This window comes from Parasteatoda tepidariorum, chromosome X2 (genome assembly GCF_043381705.1).
Source record: "Parasteatoda tepidariorum isolate YZ-2023 chromosome X2, CAS_Ptep_4.0, whole genome shotgun sequence".
NCBI classification, from domain to species: Eukaryota; Metazoa; Arthropoda; class Arachnida; order Araneae; family Theridiidae; genus Parasteatoda; species Parasteatoda tepidariorum.
This window is the reverse complement of record NC_092215.1, coordinates 44,824,155-44,842,324: the sequence shown is the minus strand read 5'-3', so window position 1 is coordinate 44,842,324 and position 18,170 is coordinate 44,824,155. Positions and strand designations below refer to the sequence as shown.

At 28.9% G+C, this 18,170-nt stretch overlaps 1 protein-coding gene across 4 annotated transcripts in view; it reads right to left on the bottom strand.

The window, feature by feature from the left end:
- LOC107454977 (adherens junction protein p120) overlaps positions 1–18,170 on the bottom strand; it is a 231,545-nt gene that overhangs the window by 150,161 nt on the left and 63,214 nt on the right. For 3 of the 4 annotated variants that reach the window (XM_071188186.1, XM_071188183.1, XM_071188181.1), the window contains exon 3: positions 7,707–7,819. The exons of the other annotated variant lie outside the window; for it this stretch is intronic. The gene's annotated coding sequence lies outside the window, so the exon portion shown is untranslated. The remainder of the gene's footprint in view (positions 1–7,706; positions 7,820–18,170) is intronic. 4 annotated transcript variants of the gene reach the window in all.

Here is an 18,170-nt window from a genome sequence, read left to right as displayed (position 1 = left end):
ATGACCTAATTTTTGTCACGGCTAGCTTAAATATTAGTTATACGTGATTTTAAATACGCAATCTCTGTTAAAGCTCAGCTGCAGTCAAAGGGTCATTCATTGCATCCATTAACGGATCCGCGTACCCATCAAATTTGAAAAATTAAATGCTTTAGAACCCTTTTTTTAAACTAACGCTAAAAGTAGTTGCCAGGATTCACTAAAAACTACTGTTTTTTGTATCGCCCTACTCACTATACTACTTTTTTAAAAAAGTAGCACGCTACACTATAAACTACGAGAAAAAGTAGCGACTACAGTAGTTTTACTTAGCCCTGCTTCCGACCACTGGGCTTGGCGATGAAACCTCCGATCTTTCGACAGGATTCTCGGTCCTGTCACTTTGAAACTCAAAGTTTCCAATTTCGCCACGAAAGTTATTGTTAAGTTGGCAAAAATGACGCCAAACCGAGTCTTCCAGAAGGCGTTATTTTCTCTCTAAATTTAAAATAGAAAATTAAATAAATATTACGATTAGAATTAATAAAATAGAATTAAAATAGAATTAATTAACTTTAAACTACTTTAAAATAGAATTAATTAAAAAGATGTCACTGTAAAAATTACGGCATAAAAATTACAGGATAAAATTTTAAGGTAAAACTGGATTTTATAGATACTGCACTCAGGGTACTTTTCTTCGCAATTTTATCCGGAATATATTATAGTATTTGGGTGTTTGAAGTTCTATTATTGAAATTGTATGCAAACTTTTACAAATAATATATGTGATTACTATATAATTATCGAGGCTATAGCTTAGAACATAAACTCAGTCAAGAAAATATGAATTTTGATACGAAACAGAAAGAAAACGAAGAATAGTTAAAAAGCCACAAAAATGAAAAAAAAATTAATAAATAAAATAAAATCCTGTAACAGAGATGTCTGTTACAGTATCCTGCAACTATTTATATTTAACCATAGATAAGGGTTAAAATATAATATTATTATTTTTAATGTAATACAAACTTATTTTTCAATTACGTAAGTATACTAACCGAAATATGCATTTCACTAAATATTAAGTAATAAAAGGCAAATAATGAAAGAAAAAATGAAAGGCATTTTTTTAATCTATTAATTTGTGCTCTGAATGTTTTTTTATATTCTAAATTATAATCCTACGCAAAAATACTATCATACTTTATTGGTAGAAATTTTATGTTTAAATAATTCAAAACCTATACTATCTTGGAACAAAAATTTTATGTTTAAAGCAATTAATAGGCATACTTTCTTAACGCAAATATTACGTTTAAAAATTCACAATCCTGCTTTCCTGGTACCAATCTCGTGTTTACGCATTCACAAATTTCTTTTGTTATCTTCAAATGTCAAAGTAGTAAAGTTTTTATTACGAATTAAATAATTAAAAAGTATATTTCATCTAATACTAAATAAGATTTGACTTTGAATTCTTAACCTAATAATGTTACATTTTACAATGAAATATTTTTATCTAATATCATGAAATTGAAATCTTACTAGAGAATCTTCTCCAGTAATAAAGTCGTAAAATAGAGTACATAAATATCCGGCAATACATTCTAGTAACATAAAATGTTAAAAGAATGACAAAGGATTTAAAAAGCTTTATAATCTTCCTTTTTAAATTTATTTCCTGCGAAATTTGTTTAAAAATTACGAAGTAGAACAAAAATAACTGTAAAGGAAATTAAAAAAAGAAAGTAAAGACGAGATTTAAAAATTTTGAATTGTAAATAAGAAAATATTAAGTAACTAAATAAATTCTTGAATGAAATGTTTTTAAAAATGTGAAGAAATTTCCATTTCATTTTTTATTTAAAATAAAATCTGTGAAAATAATGATTAGATGAAAGAAAAACTATGTTTCATTGAGAATTTTTTTAAATCTAGAAATAAAAGAAAATTGTAGTACACACGAAAACTTTTATGCTAAATGGAAAATTTAAGAGCGAAATATTATTTATGACTGTAACAATATGATTTTGTATTTATTATTTATAAACTTTGTGGGTGAGTTATAGTGTGTGTATTATTAAATGTATTATTAAAATCACAGTATTATTAAAATCATCTTACTTTTTTTATTAAAATAGGATATAACAACCAAATTAATTAAAAACATCAATTTAAGTTATTTATGATTCCAAGCTAATTACGCAGTTTAAATAATTAGCTGGCACAATTTTTTTCCCTTAAATTAATTTTCGTGACTATAGTAAGTTTTTAATTATTTTAAGAAATGTGTATTGGAACTGTAATTATTGTGAAAAATACGCATGAAAATCAAATATTTATTATGATGAAAAGCGATTTTTTGGCATTTGAGATGCGAATCATAATATTTGTAATTTTTCATATTTTAAATTTTTTATACAATTTTATGGTATTTATCAATGCAAATCCCTCTAAATAGTAATATTTTGGAATGTTAAGCCACCTGCGGTGGTCAGTTGGTCCACCAACATGAACTTACCATTGCGCAATTTGATGTCATTTCCTGCTGACTCTTGCAGCATTGATCTGAATTCATGACAGTGATATTTTAAGAGCAGAATTATTTTAAATATTATTTGCAGTATTATTTCAAATGTTATTTTCAGTATTATTTTCAGTGACTTAAAATGTTTAAATTGTTCACGGACACCTCGCTTTGTGGCTCTCTAAAATAATATTTAGACAAAGAAATAAAAATCGTGAATGAACTCGCTACTTTCTAAAATGTGTTCAAACTGGTGTCAATATTTATGGCAGTGTCATTTTAAGTGCAGTTATTTTTACCGGTCATATTTTTATAGGTTTCGGTATTTTCATTTATCTAGTAGAATCCAAAGATTATATCAATGATCTTTGGTTACATTAATGATCCTTGACTTTTAAGATCTTTTTGAAATAAAATGGCAGTCGACCACTTAGTTTTATTATACCATTTTTTCCACAAAACCACTTTTTATCCACACACTGATAAAATAGAAACCTAAGATTAATATTTTTGGATCTCCTTTTTTCTTTTCATGGAAAACATCCCATATTCGTAAAAGAATCAATTCTATAAATTTATGGAGTTCATTTTTGACCAAAGAATACCATACATTAGACTTCAAGATCCCATAAATTAAATGGAAGAATGGACTGTGTTGAAACATGCTCCAACTATTTTTATTAGGTTAAGATCCAGATTTTGCTGTGACAGAGGGAGGAGTTGGAAATCAGATTAAGTTCATTGAACTAATTATTTTTTAACGTTTTTGGCATCTTCCATGAAGTATCCATCACCTTCATAGTAATAATTCTAAGATGAATTTCATTTGCAAAAGTATTCAGGTTCTACATGCTTTTCGTTTACCCCTGAAAAATACCAAGGTGCCACTTCCATACAAACAGAACGTGTCTGGAATCCCGATACTCCCATCAGACTCCTTGTATAGTGCGAAACAGGCAAGAGAAATTCTCCCAAGTTCCTAATTCATTGACCAGTATGTGTTCAGAATAAAAAAAAAGTCGGGAAATATTTGCTATGATACTTTTAAAGGTAGAAATTTTTCTAAACTTACCGCATTAGTGCTCTCTAAAACAATATATAAGTAAAATGCAAATCGTATGAATAAAAAACGAACGCAAACTTGAAACTAGGCAAATTTTAAATTAGCACAAAGTTGAAATTGGCGGACAGTTAATCCACCTCTTCAGTTTGTGGTTCCACATTTTCTTCTCTCTAAGAGACACTGCTCACAAATTACCAAACACACACAATCTTCTTATTTTATTATCTGTACGGATTAAGCTAAATAATTCATAAAACATCTTATCAGTTAAAATAAAATATTTCATTTCCAAAGTTCTCTGATGATGAACAGATGCTTCAAACAATCACCAAAACCAATTTTGTCATGGAAGATATTCTTTGCCTGTGGGGTCGTTCGACCAGTAAGAATTAAAATCGATTTTGTCTTCCTTCTTCCAGCTCTGTCTAAATAGAAAACTAAAAGTAGATTTTGTGACAAAAATGTAGGCATTGAACGAAAAGATGATGGCCATCGATTTAAGAATATTCAATCAAGTGCTAAGTGCATTGCCGAAAGTAGTTCACGGGTTTTCCATGAAGAGTTTTTAATGACATAATTTATCGATATTCTTTCTTCTTTTCTTCAATAAATCATTCAATAAACTCTGATCTATAGATAGATACACATTATAGTAAATTCAGAGAACCGTTTAGAAGGCCTCGTTAATTAGATTTCCGATAAGACAAGAAAATAATTTTCAACATCTCATTAGGGCACCAGTATAAAGAAACATCACGATTTTCACTATTGTTTTGCTCAAAAATAACCCTTTTATTTTACGAACTTTAAATAATACTTTATTTGAAGTAATGTGCAGTACTTAGAGTTGTAAAGGGTGAAAAATACCCGGTTCAATTCCGGGAGTGAGCAGATTTTTTTGAGAAGAAAAGTTTGAGATTTGCTGGGTTTTTTCCCAACAGTTTAAATTGGCATTCAAATCAATGCATTCGCATCCTTTAAAGGGAGCAGCAAAAGCCTTTCGCAAGAAGCATTTAGGCTGCTATAATATGTCTATAAATAGAGGAACACTATACGGAATATGCTTAATAAGTTAAATAAATTTTTGTGAACTTTTTAACTTTTTTCCCTAATTTTGATAGCATATGTTGAAAAATAGCAATTTGCTTAATGGTAGCTTTTTGTTAATATAGTTCTTTTTTTTAAATATGAAATTCTTTTTTTAAAAATTATTATCTATTTTTATTAGATTTTTTAAAAAAAAACGTTTAATTTTAAAGCTGTATGAGTAATTCAAGGAGTAATTTTTTAAATAAATTTATGAAATATTGGATCAAAAAATGATTATTTAAATGCTCGATTCAAAATTTTACGTGTAAATTTCTGCAGAAAAGCAAATCAAAATTTTTACTTCTCTAAAGAAAAGTCTTTCTGCAAGAACCCTGTAGAGTTCTGCGACAATGTCGCCATGTTGCCGCTATTCTGTCACGGGGACACACACTATATAAACAGTTGTTTTCAGTAAACTAGGAATGGCTTCCTTTTGTTATAGGGAAGAATTCGTAAGGTAGCTTTTGTGGGGGTGGATCTATTACAGATTTTTTAGCTCATTTATCATACAAAACAACACTTTTTCGATAATTATATACCATTTTTACAACAGATGGGAGCTCGTAAATGTTATACGTAAATGTAGGGATTTAGTTAAGCCCATCTTAGACAATACTTTTTGTTGAGAGGTAATTAAGAGGCTCCTTAAATGCCAATATTTTAACTTTTTGACTGCATGATTTGAACAATTTGTCAGAAAGAAGCTTTACAAAAAGGATACCTAATGAAACGTGGTAATTGTGATTAATTTTCCTAATGAAACGTGAAAAGATAATTCAACTGCAGTGGGACATAAAGGAATATGCAAAAAGTCATAAGCAAAAAATATAAATAAACAATGAAAATTTTTGCAAAAATGATTTTATCTATCGCCTTAAATAAGATTTTGTGGTTGATCTTAGTATTGATCTTCCTTCTTCTTCTTCATGCTCAAAGGTTATTACCAAATTCTACCACTTTATTGTTAAGTTTACCAAAATCATTACCAAAGCGCTAAAAATTAGCGAGCTTTTTTGGTGCTCCAATAAAACCAAAAACATAGTAAGTTTCGCCATAATTTAGCAATATGGACCATACTTTTTTTCTCAGTATAAAAAGAACAGTAGTTTACAGGGAAAAAAAATTCCAAACTATCTTGATGAATTGTGGAAGGATAATTCACATCTGCAGTAAGACATTAATGAAACTGAAGGAGGACAAATTCAACTTTCAAATCATGAAAAAAGCAGCTGATTTTTTTTTCTTCCGAAATGAATAAACAAATTAAAAGAAAAACATTAGTCAGAAATACACTTACAAATATTTTTGTACGTTAATTCTTGGCTTGAAACGTGTTATTTTCTTTCTTATACGAAATAAAAGATGAAACTATATTCTCTGATTTAAAATTTTGCTTAATAATAAAATATGATGAGTTAAAAGTTTAAATAATGTATCATTCAAGCAAAAAATGAACTGAAGTCAATTTTAATTTCGAAGAATTTACACAAATGTCGACAGATTACTGTTGGTAGAAAAGTAACAGAAGCCACGTAAAAAAAAATAGTCTTATCATGTTGGAAATGAAATTATTTATCCCCTATAGGTACCAAAACAGAATGGGAAAAAAAATTGAAGCTTTTTACTATCTATTTTCGAGAAATGATAAGAAGAAAAAAATTGAAGACATTTAATTTCCGTTACACCTTCCCAATCTCTCACATTTCTCATTTTTTTATGTAATTTAAGAATAGAAATGAAAGCAAACGGTGAATAATTTCTTTCGCCGTTATTAGAAATTCCCCGAAAGATAATAAAACTTTATCGATTCCGCGGAGAACTAGTTGGAACATAGATAGACTCTTTTTGAATAAAAGATGACAAGGCATCATGAAATGAAGGATTAAAATCGGTTTCTTATTCGACAACAATCGATGCAGGATGCGAATACAAAAATATGCACCATATTCCATTCGAAAGTATTAGGGGTTTTCACTTACAGACAGTGCGCGTAGTGTAGCATACATATATTTTCACACGTAATGCATAAAATAAAAAAAAAGGTACTCGTATTTAAAAAATTAGAACGAAGGGTATAGATTGCGCTTGTACTATTGTGGTATTGTACTATTGTTTTTTTTTTTTTTAGTAGCTCACATTAAACGATTTAAGCTGGTTATTGTTCACCTAAACCCGGAAAAGAAGTACTTTGAAAAGAAGTTGCCTTTAAATTATTCGTTTTCATATTTAACGATATCGCCTGTATTTAAATACTATACAATAAAGTCAGTTGAACGAGAAAAAATTTCAAATAACTTTTCCTGTTTTTTTCATCATAACTTTTTAGTTTGTGTATTTATTACTTCCATACATTGATAAAATTTTGTTTTAGGTAAACTGATTTTCGTAATATTTGGTGTGCTAGTTTCAACGATGAAAAGCACTTTTTACTTTTCATTGCTCTTCCTACTTTTAAAAATCTCTGCGAGCTAAATTAAGAAATATTATTTGATTACACTCACTTGGGATACTTTTTATTCGGTAAGTAAAATTTTAACTGATTTTGACTGAATTACACGTGCGTCCTGTTTTAGAAAGAAAAAAAAAGAAGATTAAGCGTAGCTATTTTGTGAGTTGTGAAACAAAATGTTTCGTGATTTGAAGAAAAGACTTTTTTTTTTCCGAATTCGGTATAAAAGCCATTTAAAAATGATCCTTTCAGTTGCTCTACAAAAAACTTTTAAATTGTATTGTTTGGTTCCTTTTTCAGATTATGATGTCTATATGAAACCGACGAAGTTTGAAATCCAGCTTTTAATAGAATGTTAAAAATTGAACTGGATGGTGAATTATGAAACAATTTAACAGTTCACACATTACTTAGACATTTTACAAAATGTAAAAAAGACAAATCAGAAAAGTATGAAATACCTCAGTCATTCTAAAAAATTATTCATACATTACCGGTTATATATAAAAGGCGCGTACACTTCACAAGACTGATAATTCCTGATATTATGTGAATTACATACTTATTTAGAATATTTTGAAGTAAATTCCACCTACTGTAAAGTATTGCTTGTTTCAGAAACAACTTAAAGTCCTCTTTCAGAATGTTCTTAATAACATCCTTGTTCTTTGAGCAAACGGAAATTCTGAAGAATTTATCTCCACAACTTCTGAAACCAAAAAAATTGCTTAAGAAACAAGACTTTTCAAAAATCCAAACGTCAGATTCAAAAAGCATTTCGAAATTTTAACATCAAAATACAATATCTTCGAAATATATTGTATAGATACAGTAATTACCTTGGAGATTAGGCCTCATTAATAACAGTTATTTCTTTACTTGAATTTTTGAGGAAAGAAGAGCCTTGAAAGGAGCTTAGTTTAAAGAACAGCTACAGAATGCATAGGAAATATTGTATGCGGTAATTCTCACTTTTTTTTTTTTTGACAGGGCGAACAGTGAAGAAATTAAGGTAAAAAGTATTGTCACCCTGAGTGCAGCATCTGTAAAATTTTATACCACTGTAAAAATTACGGCATGTCAGATTTTTATCATAAAATTTGAAGGTAAAAATACATTTCACGGTTAAGAGTACTGGCACCCTGAGTGCCGGTACTTTTTTCCGTAATTTGATCCGGAATTTTTACAGTGTATAAAATGTCTAGGTATGCTATAGTTTATCGGCGCTTCTCGCAATATCGATAACATACGCATATAAATATTTCTATGCATCTTAAATTTAATTAAATCATACGAAGAATATATGAACATAATTAAAAAAGAAAAGTTATATATGTATATCGTGTTGTAAAAAATGAGTTTGTTTACCATTTTCAATCATTTATTATTTTTTAAGGTTTAGCCCTTCAATATTTTATAGTCAATAGTAACCACTTTTAGAAAAAATGATTATATGTTAAACCACAATTCAGAGCAAATTTGCTACGACCGGAACAAGGGGCTAAATTGAACAATGTTTCCGTTAGAGTTGAACCCTAATACCGTGTTTAATGAGTAAGATAATCTGTGATTATTATTATTAAGGTTGCAGCAGTGGTTCAACATGTCCCAAAATTTCTGACAGTGAAGTTAAAAGACTTTTCATACTCAGTAAAAAAATCCGAATCAAATTACGGTAAAAAGTGCAGGCAACCCCGATTCCAGTATCCATAAAATCCCCTTTACCGTAATATACATTTCTACAAAAAATTTCCTACCGCAATTTTTACGATTATATTTATTTCATTATATTGGTTCTCTGATTTTATAGTAAATATTACGGTAAATCAGATTTTTTATTTTGTAAAACTTTACGTAAAATATCTTTTGCAATAAAAAGTACTGATACCTTGAGTATTAGTATTTTTTTTCCCGTAATTTGATCCTGGATTTTTTACAGTGTTGGCATTCAGCAAAAAATTAAACTGAGTACTCAATAATTTAATATCAAATTTGTGTGATACTATACTTTTTCAATGTATGAGCTAAATTTTAAAACAAAAGGAAATGTTTCAAATTAAACTCATTTTCAAATTTAAAGACGTTATATATAATCTTAAACAGTGTGAACTCTTGGTGTTTAATAATTTAAAATGAATTCGAGTTACCTGGCATTTCGCCAAAAACTGAAGTTTAACGAAAACTGAAACAAAATTGTATAACATCGTGAACGTGGATTGGGTGACCTAAATCGAATCCTTTTCTACCCCCATTAATTTCTTTTTACTTTTATCTATTATTTTTCACTATTTATCGCCATAGTTGAAAAGGAAACTACTCTCAATTGTCTTAATGGTTTTTGACAGCTCTTTTATTCGCTGTCGTTCACTGTTTCAAGACTATATCAGCACGTTACTGTGTTCACTTAAGATTTTAAAGTCGATCGTAAAACTAATTTAAGATGCGTTGAATGTATATTCTGCATCTGAGATTAGCTTTTATTTCCAAAGATTAGTTTTAATTTCTTTTTTAATGAAATAAAAAGACTAACCCGTTGATGAAAAATAATTAATTTCTAACGTTACTGAAGAATGTATTTTATGGATTCTTTCATGTTTCTCTATATTCTTAATGAAATATTTAAAGATCAGTCCAACTTTTTCACGATTTAATTTTTTCACATTTTATGTGGATGCATAAAGTTCTATATCTGTTTGGGTTTTGCAAAAAAAAGAAGGAAAAAAAACATATTTAGAATTAGGGGTGCAACTAAATAGCTTATTAGATCCGCGATGGCTCAGGGGATAGAGCATTCGCCTTCGAATGAGGTATACCGGGTTCGATCCCGGCGATGGCTGGGCGATACGAATTCTGCATCCAGCTTGCACCGATCACAGTGCAGACGTGAAATATCCTCAGTGGTAGACGGATCAAGGGTTAGAGTTACTTTGCCGTCAGGCTAACCGTGGGAGGTTCTCGTTGTCTTCCTCTCCATGTAACGCAAATGCGGGCTAGTTTCATCAAAAAAGTCCTCCACGAAGGCAAAATTTCTCCCAATACTTGATCCACGAGTTCCCTTGTCTTCCGGATTGGAATCAAAATTACAAGACTATGGAGTTGAACGTTAGTAATCGTAAACCCAAAAGTTGGATCGGCTGTTCAACGACGGTTATAAAATATAAAAAATAGGTTATTAGTTTAAAGCATGTTTCTTCCGAAACATTTTTAATTCAACCAAGTAGTTGAAAATAAAAATTACTAACACTGCTTATTTAATCGTATTAACACTTCTTTTTTTTCTAAAAACTTTTTGTCTTAAACTTTACGTGACTTTCCGAGTTTAAAGCGATAATTTCAATTAAGATAATATAAAACTTCTAAAACATGTGAATATTTCTAAACAGTAACTAAATATTTTATTCAGTTACTGTTTTATAAGTAAATTTGGAATAAATGAGAAGAAAAACGATTTATAAGGAGAAAAGCAAACATTCTCACGTAATGCATAAATGTTGAAAAAGTAATATAGAAATAAGATATTTTCAAAATTTTCTCAAACATTTTATATTTAAAAGAGTCTTCATTAATTTAAACTATAACGAGTACATTATACTTTATTTAATTCTATTAAAAAAAAAATCTTTTTAAAATTTTAATGAATCTATTTATTTTCATAAGTAGAACTCCGAAAATTTTTATTATATATTATAGTTAAAGAAAAAATAAAATAAAGATAACATTTCAACATAACAAGAAACAGTTTAAAATGAGATATTTTAGAATGTTCAAAAGGGAATTCGCTTAAATAAGATTCCCTTTTTGTTTAAAATAAAAAATATTTTTACGAATTTGCTTAAAAATCACATTATCACTTTTTTTTTAACATAAAATCATATTCTTTGATTTTAAAATTCATTGAAATCTAAAAATATTTGCTTTGATTATAAGTTATACACTGTAAGAAATTTCTCAATAAAAATGGTTAAATAACTATTCATTTAATTGTTATTTCACCATATTCAAACAAAACAGTCACATAACCATAAATAAAATAGTATTCAAACTGTAAACTGCTAGAAAAACCGTAAATTAACTGCTTTTACCTTGTAGTTTTGGCAATTCCGCCAGGGAACGTGCCGCACTCTGGCGGAACAGGTACAGCTATAAAACGAGAAAGAGTTGTTCCGGCTGGCTGGCTTATTGGGCATATTTTCTGATGTAAAAGTGGTTAATTCTTTTATCTATGTAACTGTTGTAAATATAGTGAGATTTTTAAAACGTATAAAGGTGTTAAAGAAGATCTTAAAATTATTACGGAAGAGTTAGCTTAAGTAACAACTTCCGAGATATGAAAGTAATTAAATTAAAAGATTTAATTCTAACTAGCATTATAAATCTGATAAAAATTTTGTACAATGATTTCTTGAATCAGTAATATCGGATAGAAAATTGCATCAAGAACAACAAGCGTTAATCGAATTAGAAAAAACTAAGTTAGACAGCTCCCGATTAAGTGCGGAAGCTCAGGTTGAACTGGAAAAAATAAATCTAGAAAAAGTAAAAATAAATTTGGAGAAAGTGTGCGAGAAAATTCGAAAGGCGAAATAACGGTCCAAAACGAAATCAGTAGAAAATTTTATTCAAAACGTGCGAGCATTAACTATTCCTGTTCCTAAACGAGCAGCTTATTTTTTTCGTCTTTAGAAAGATCGTTTACAACAAAAAATGTTTCCTAAGAATTCAGAGGAGAAATTTCATTGAATCTTCGTGGTGAAAAGGGTATGAACATTTTAGTTTATATCAAAGACGAAGAGATAAATGATTATGATAAATTGAAAAATGCTCTCTCTCTTTTGCATGTATGTTTAAATATAAAAGAATTGCATATAAACTCGTGCAAATCATGTAATTATTAAAAAACTACAGTGCGTCTAATAGTTTGATCTAATTATTATAATGTACTAATATAATGCTTGATTTAATAAATGTTCTATATTTATATGATATATAGCCTAATTTATTCTATCGTCAAATTTATATTATATATCGTCCAATTTAACAAATTGATACACTAACGTAAACAACTCCAAACCGGTTTCAGTCACATAAAAACAATAAAGCTGTATAGTATCATCTGATAATTAAGATTCTACCTAGAATCTTATAGAGCGTGTAATAATTTGGCCAGGGACTGCATTTTTTATTTAGTTTAATATATTTTAAAACCAAATAGTTTCATATATTTTAAACGATATTTAATATTGTATATAAATAGATTTATAAAAATGCCCCAGGCTGATGCATTATCCCGCTTAATATACAAACTTGAAAACTTAGAGACTAGACTTTCATTTCTGTACATCTTACAGCATGAGTGTTAAATGATCATTGGTTATTAACGTTTACTTTGAACTTGCTTTAATTATTATGATAGCTTAATTAATTTTCTTATTTATCCATTTAACTTAAACAACCCATTTATATTTTAGTCATATAACTTTGTGTGTATTTTTATAACCATCATAATGTGCAAGTATTTTCTTGTATGCAGTGTTATCTAAACAGTGAGTCATGTTTTAATTAATTCGTGTAAAAATTTTGAAATAATATTTCATATTAGCAAAATTGTCAGATTAAGTATCACAGTTCAATCTTGTGTGGGGGTGTAGTGCTTGGCAATTCCGCCAGAGAGCGTGCCGCACTATCTTTTCAGTTACAGCTGTGAAAAAAGAAAGAGTTGTTCCGGCTGGCGGTTGCGGTCAATTGAACAGAGTAGCTTGAATGTTTATTATTTTTATTTTATGCTAATTGTTAAATTTGTTTTGTCTTAACAAAATTGTGATTTGTCGTAACTTGTTTTGTCCAAAGAAAACATCGAACCACATTAACATCTGCATAGGGTTATACAACCAGAATTTTATCGTACCAACTAGGCCTGCCAAATGAAGTCACTTAGTTCCTTGCAACTGGGTAAATGTTAGAGCCAAGAGTGTAAATCTGTCAATCTCATGACTCGAATTCCAGCTTTGACACAATTATTAAGTTAAGTTAAAGTTTCGAGTTCCAGCTTTGACACAATTATTAAGTTAAGTTAAAGTTTCGAGTTCCAGCTTTGACACAATTATTAAGTTAAGTTAAAGTTCGAGTTCCAGCTTTGACAAATTATTTCATTTCGTTTAATTTTAAATAAAATTAACCAAAAAGAGGATCTTCACAATCAAACTTGTTTTAAAAGAGTAAAACGTAGCAATTTTTAAGAATTAGACCTCTAATACAGGACAATTTATTTTGCAATGTTAAAGTAAAAATTATTTTTTAAGTCCAAGGTTTCAACAAAATATATTTTAAAAAAATACTTAAAATTATAAAAAAAATAGGCCAATAATTAACGCCCTATGACAGTAAATTTTTGAGTTTTGAATATGTTTATTTTATTTTTTTATTCTTTTTAGAAAATAATAAAACTTACACAAGTTAATATGCAAATACTTTCTGTTCTAATACAATATTTTTTTCTCTTCAAATTTTTTATGTAAAAAAAAATCGATCCCATTTCATTCTTCGAGTTTGGTATAAATTAGAAACGACAGACACAACAATACAATGTCTGGTCACATTTTCTTCTTTATTGTGTGGCTCAACGATTTAGTTATGGATCACGGGTTGGTCACAGCTGTTGAAGACACGGATCACTTACAACAGTAGCTCTCTTGATTACTTGTTCATAGCTTTCCGGACCTGCTGTTTCAAACATTCTTTATTCTAGTAAAGGGTTCAACAACGTTTAAGTGAAACATTCTTTTTATTTTTTACAGGTTGTGAACTGCGTTATTTCCGTATGCCACGATATTTACTAACATTCGAATCAATCGCTTGGATTGTAAACACAAGCAACAGCCAAATAAATGTATTTAATTTTTTTTCAAATAACATGGTTTGTACTAATTTTGCAATTTTTAATAATTTTCAAATTTGATATTTTATAATAGCACATTTGAACTCTCCTGGCGGAATTCCAATAGTTTAAATAAAATGTGATGTTTAAAAATTTACACAGTTTAAATAGATTATTAAGTGATTAAACAAAGTAACTTAAGACACACTATTTTTTAACTTTATTATTCCTATTAAAAATCTATAAAATAAGTTTTTAATAGAAAAACATCACTGTTAATTGCGTTGATTACAAAGAAAAGCAGCCAAATAAATGTATTTAAATTTTTTCTTCTTCGATTAACATGGTTTGTACTAATTTTGCAAACTTCAAGAATTTTCAAATTCTATATTTTATAATAGCATACTTAAACTCTTCTGATGGAATTCCTGTCATTTAAACAAAAAATGGTGCTTAAAAATTTACACAGTTTAAATAGATTATTAAATAATGAAGCAAAACAACTTAAGACACGCTATTTTTTAACTTCATTATTTCTATTAAAATACTGGAAACATTTTTTTTAAAAGAAAAACATCACTATTAAATGCGTTGATTGCAAACACTAACAAAAGTCAAATAAATGTATTTAGAAAACTATTTTTGCAATTAAGTATAAGCATAATTAAAATTAATTTGTTAAATTTAATTTTTTTAAAACTCGATGCTCTCAATATTTTTAAAACAGCAGATAATATGTCTTTTGCAGGAATTCCATTAGTGTATAAACAAATTTATTCACAAAAACTTATTCAGTTTAATTTAAATAATAACACAAAACTAAACAGATAACTAAATAATGAAATAAAAATAACTAAAACCAAACTGGCTTTACTTCATAAATTAAATTAAAGATCTGAAAAACAAAATTTCATTAGAAAAAAAAAGTAATTCATATTTTTAGCATTGTAATACCCCCAGAGGTATTGATCTGTTATGGGAACATGGAGGACTTTACGACTCGACAGATTTAACGTGCATCAGTCACTATTTACTACACGGACAGTCGTCGTCCGGCGGGGATCGAATCGACAAACTCTTGAACATGGGCCCAAAGCCTTACCAACCAGACTATCCCGGCCCATGCAAAAATAAAAGTAAGAAGTAATCATAATAGCTCGTTAACGTACAAGAGAAGTCCCCTTTTATTTCATAAGGGATAGCGCAGTGATCGGAAGTAGGACACTACAATTAGTGAAACGTTATACTTGCTACTTTTTTTCTAAGTTTGTAGTAAAGTGTGCTACTGTTTTTAAAAAGTAGTGTAGTGCGATACCAAAAACATAGTAGTTTGTAACGATTTCTGGCTACTACTTTTAACGTTAGTTTAGTATATGAACAGGCTTTTAACACAACTAATTTTTCGAATTTGATGGGTACAAATCTTCGAGGGTCTACCGAAGGAAGCGATTTTAAATGCCCCTTTGACTGTGAGTTAACATGAATTGCGTATTTGGAGTCATGCATAACTAATAATTAACTAACCATTACGAATAATAGATAATTTATCACTTTGGTCCAGAGGCGGATCCGGAAATCTTTCCTGGGGGAGGTCATAGACTCAGATTTCCTCCTCCCCCCCACAATAATTTTTTTTTAAAAAAAATACTGGGGTTTTTAATGGGCTTCTTATTTATTTTTTTCATAATGAACAATAGAACAATACAAAAATAATTCAAGCATTCAAAATCTTTAAATAATAAATGTAATGCGTTTTTTAGAAACTTTGGCAAATCTGTCAATGATTTTTTCAACATCCAAATCAATTTCTCGATGAATGTATAATAATGCGAGTCCATTTAATCGTTCTTGATTTTAAGTTGCCGTAAGCAAAGTTATGACAATTTTTATACAATCTTTGGTTAAACCTGTTGAAGCGCGCTACAAAATTATTAATGTTTACAATGAAACTAAGACGAATTTCGTTTTAATCTTTTGGATTATGATTCTTGAAACATAATTCATCTAATTATGTTCGTGACGAACATAATTAGATGGAGAAAAAAATCGATTTTTTCCGACCAACCAAGGTGTATATGCCCCTTAAATAATTTTTTAAATATTTTATTTCGTTCGTAAACTATTAAGAAAATTATTATTTTTATTTATGTTTTTCAATTTTTTTTGGGGGGGGAGTCATGACCCCTAGGACCCCCCCCCCCCGCTGGATCCGCCACTGCTTTGGTCACACTTGCACATGTGAATGTACACTCGTTTAATCAGTGATATTATTTCAAAGGAAGGAAATATATTTTCGATGTACTTAATTTAGAGATAATAAAAGAGCATTAAACACTTAACGAAATTGCAAGCATTTGATAATATCCTTGCATCTCTTAAATTAAATATTTGTTGTCAAAAAAGGCATAAAAAGTTGAAAACTATATGAACAAATTCAAAAAAAAAATGTTTTAGAATAACAAAAGGGCTCATGAAAACATGATTAAATATTTCTAAATATTTCTTCATATTAATTATTAGCCATTTTTTTTATTCAAAACCATTTTGAACATAATACGTAAATTAATTTCTCCAGCAAAGTTCGGAACCTTAAAGTCACTACAATTCCAAATATAATGTAGTTTTTCCTACCACTGGGATAGAGCATGTTTTCGAAAAGAGCATGTTTCGAAGAGCATGTTTCATTCGCGTACCAATAACTTTATTCTTTTTTATTTTTCTCATTTATTTTTCTACAAAGAGAAGACGAAAACTTGAAATGAACTTTTTGAAAGATCTAAGAATCTATTTCGACGAAGAAAATTTACGAAGTGAAGGGATGGAAACAAGGAATTAAATAAATATAAGGCTCTTCAAAAAGGTGAAAACGGCTCTAATAATGTAGCAATATGTATTGACTAAGGGAAATAACAAACGACAAAGCGTCACGAAATATCATTAATTTCCTTCGAGTGAATGAAGTTCGATTTTCATATTCCAAAGAGAACCAAGTAAAGTCGATTTTTCATTTCGATTGTTTGATTAGTAAGAAAGTTCTTGGATGCATTTTTATTCATTTTCACTTTTCAAGAAAATGCATTGTTATAAAATGCAGCTATGCTGCTTTTAAAAGCGTAGCAAGAAGTATATATGCGTTATACATTTTTTTGTTCGCGTACTGTTATCCATATTGAGAAAAATAGTATGATCAAAACTACTAGACTATGATAAAATCTGGCTCTATGGTTACACCAAAAATCTTGGTAATTATTACCGAAACACTTTGGTAATTATTTTGGTGAAATAAACAATAAAATATGGTTTTTTGTAATAAAGTTTGATAAATGTGGTAAAATTTGGTAATTTTATCGTGATACTTTAGAACATGGCATAAAAACCATTTATTCGGTTAAATTTACTTTTCAGTTTTGTATTTTTTATTAAATGTGTGGTATTAAGATGCATTTAAATAATATTTCTGAATAAAATCATTTAAAATTTTGAATCGAAAGCGGGAATTTTGGCACATAAACATTTAAATATAAACTTGTTAATCATATCATAACTAAAAAATAATTATTTTGAATAGTGAACGAAAAAAGGGATATATATATATATATATATATATATATATATGTGTGTGTATATATATATGCATATATATATGTNAGAATGCCATCAGAGTGTTAATACAATTTGCATCAACGTATTTATGTGAAACTGGATTTAGCAAACTAGTTTCAATAAAAACTAAATACCGCTCGCGTTTAAACCCTGAAGATGATATGCGAATTGCAATTAGCAACATACATCCAAACATCGATGAGATAATTAGAAAGCCACATACATCTCATTAAAGGGCAATTTATTGATTTTTGTGTTATACAAAAAGTATTTTCTTAACATTATAAATAAAATTAATATGAGTCAAATATGATGATGTTTTTATTCGATGAAACGAAAGAAATGCGCGAAATATACATCGTATTTGGGAACATTTATCTCTAGGTGTCGCCAAAAATTTTCTCTCTGCAAAAGGGGTCGCAGTCGAAAAAAGTTTGCGCACCACTGCCATAGACTTCCGACGGGAAAAGTCCCAAATAAATTAATAACTCTTACTCTTTTCTACAGAACAATCAAATTGAGCATTCACTCTTAAACTGGCAACCCTGCGTGTAGGCATGCGTATATATATATATATATATAT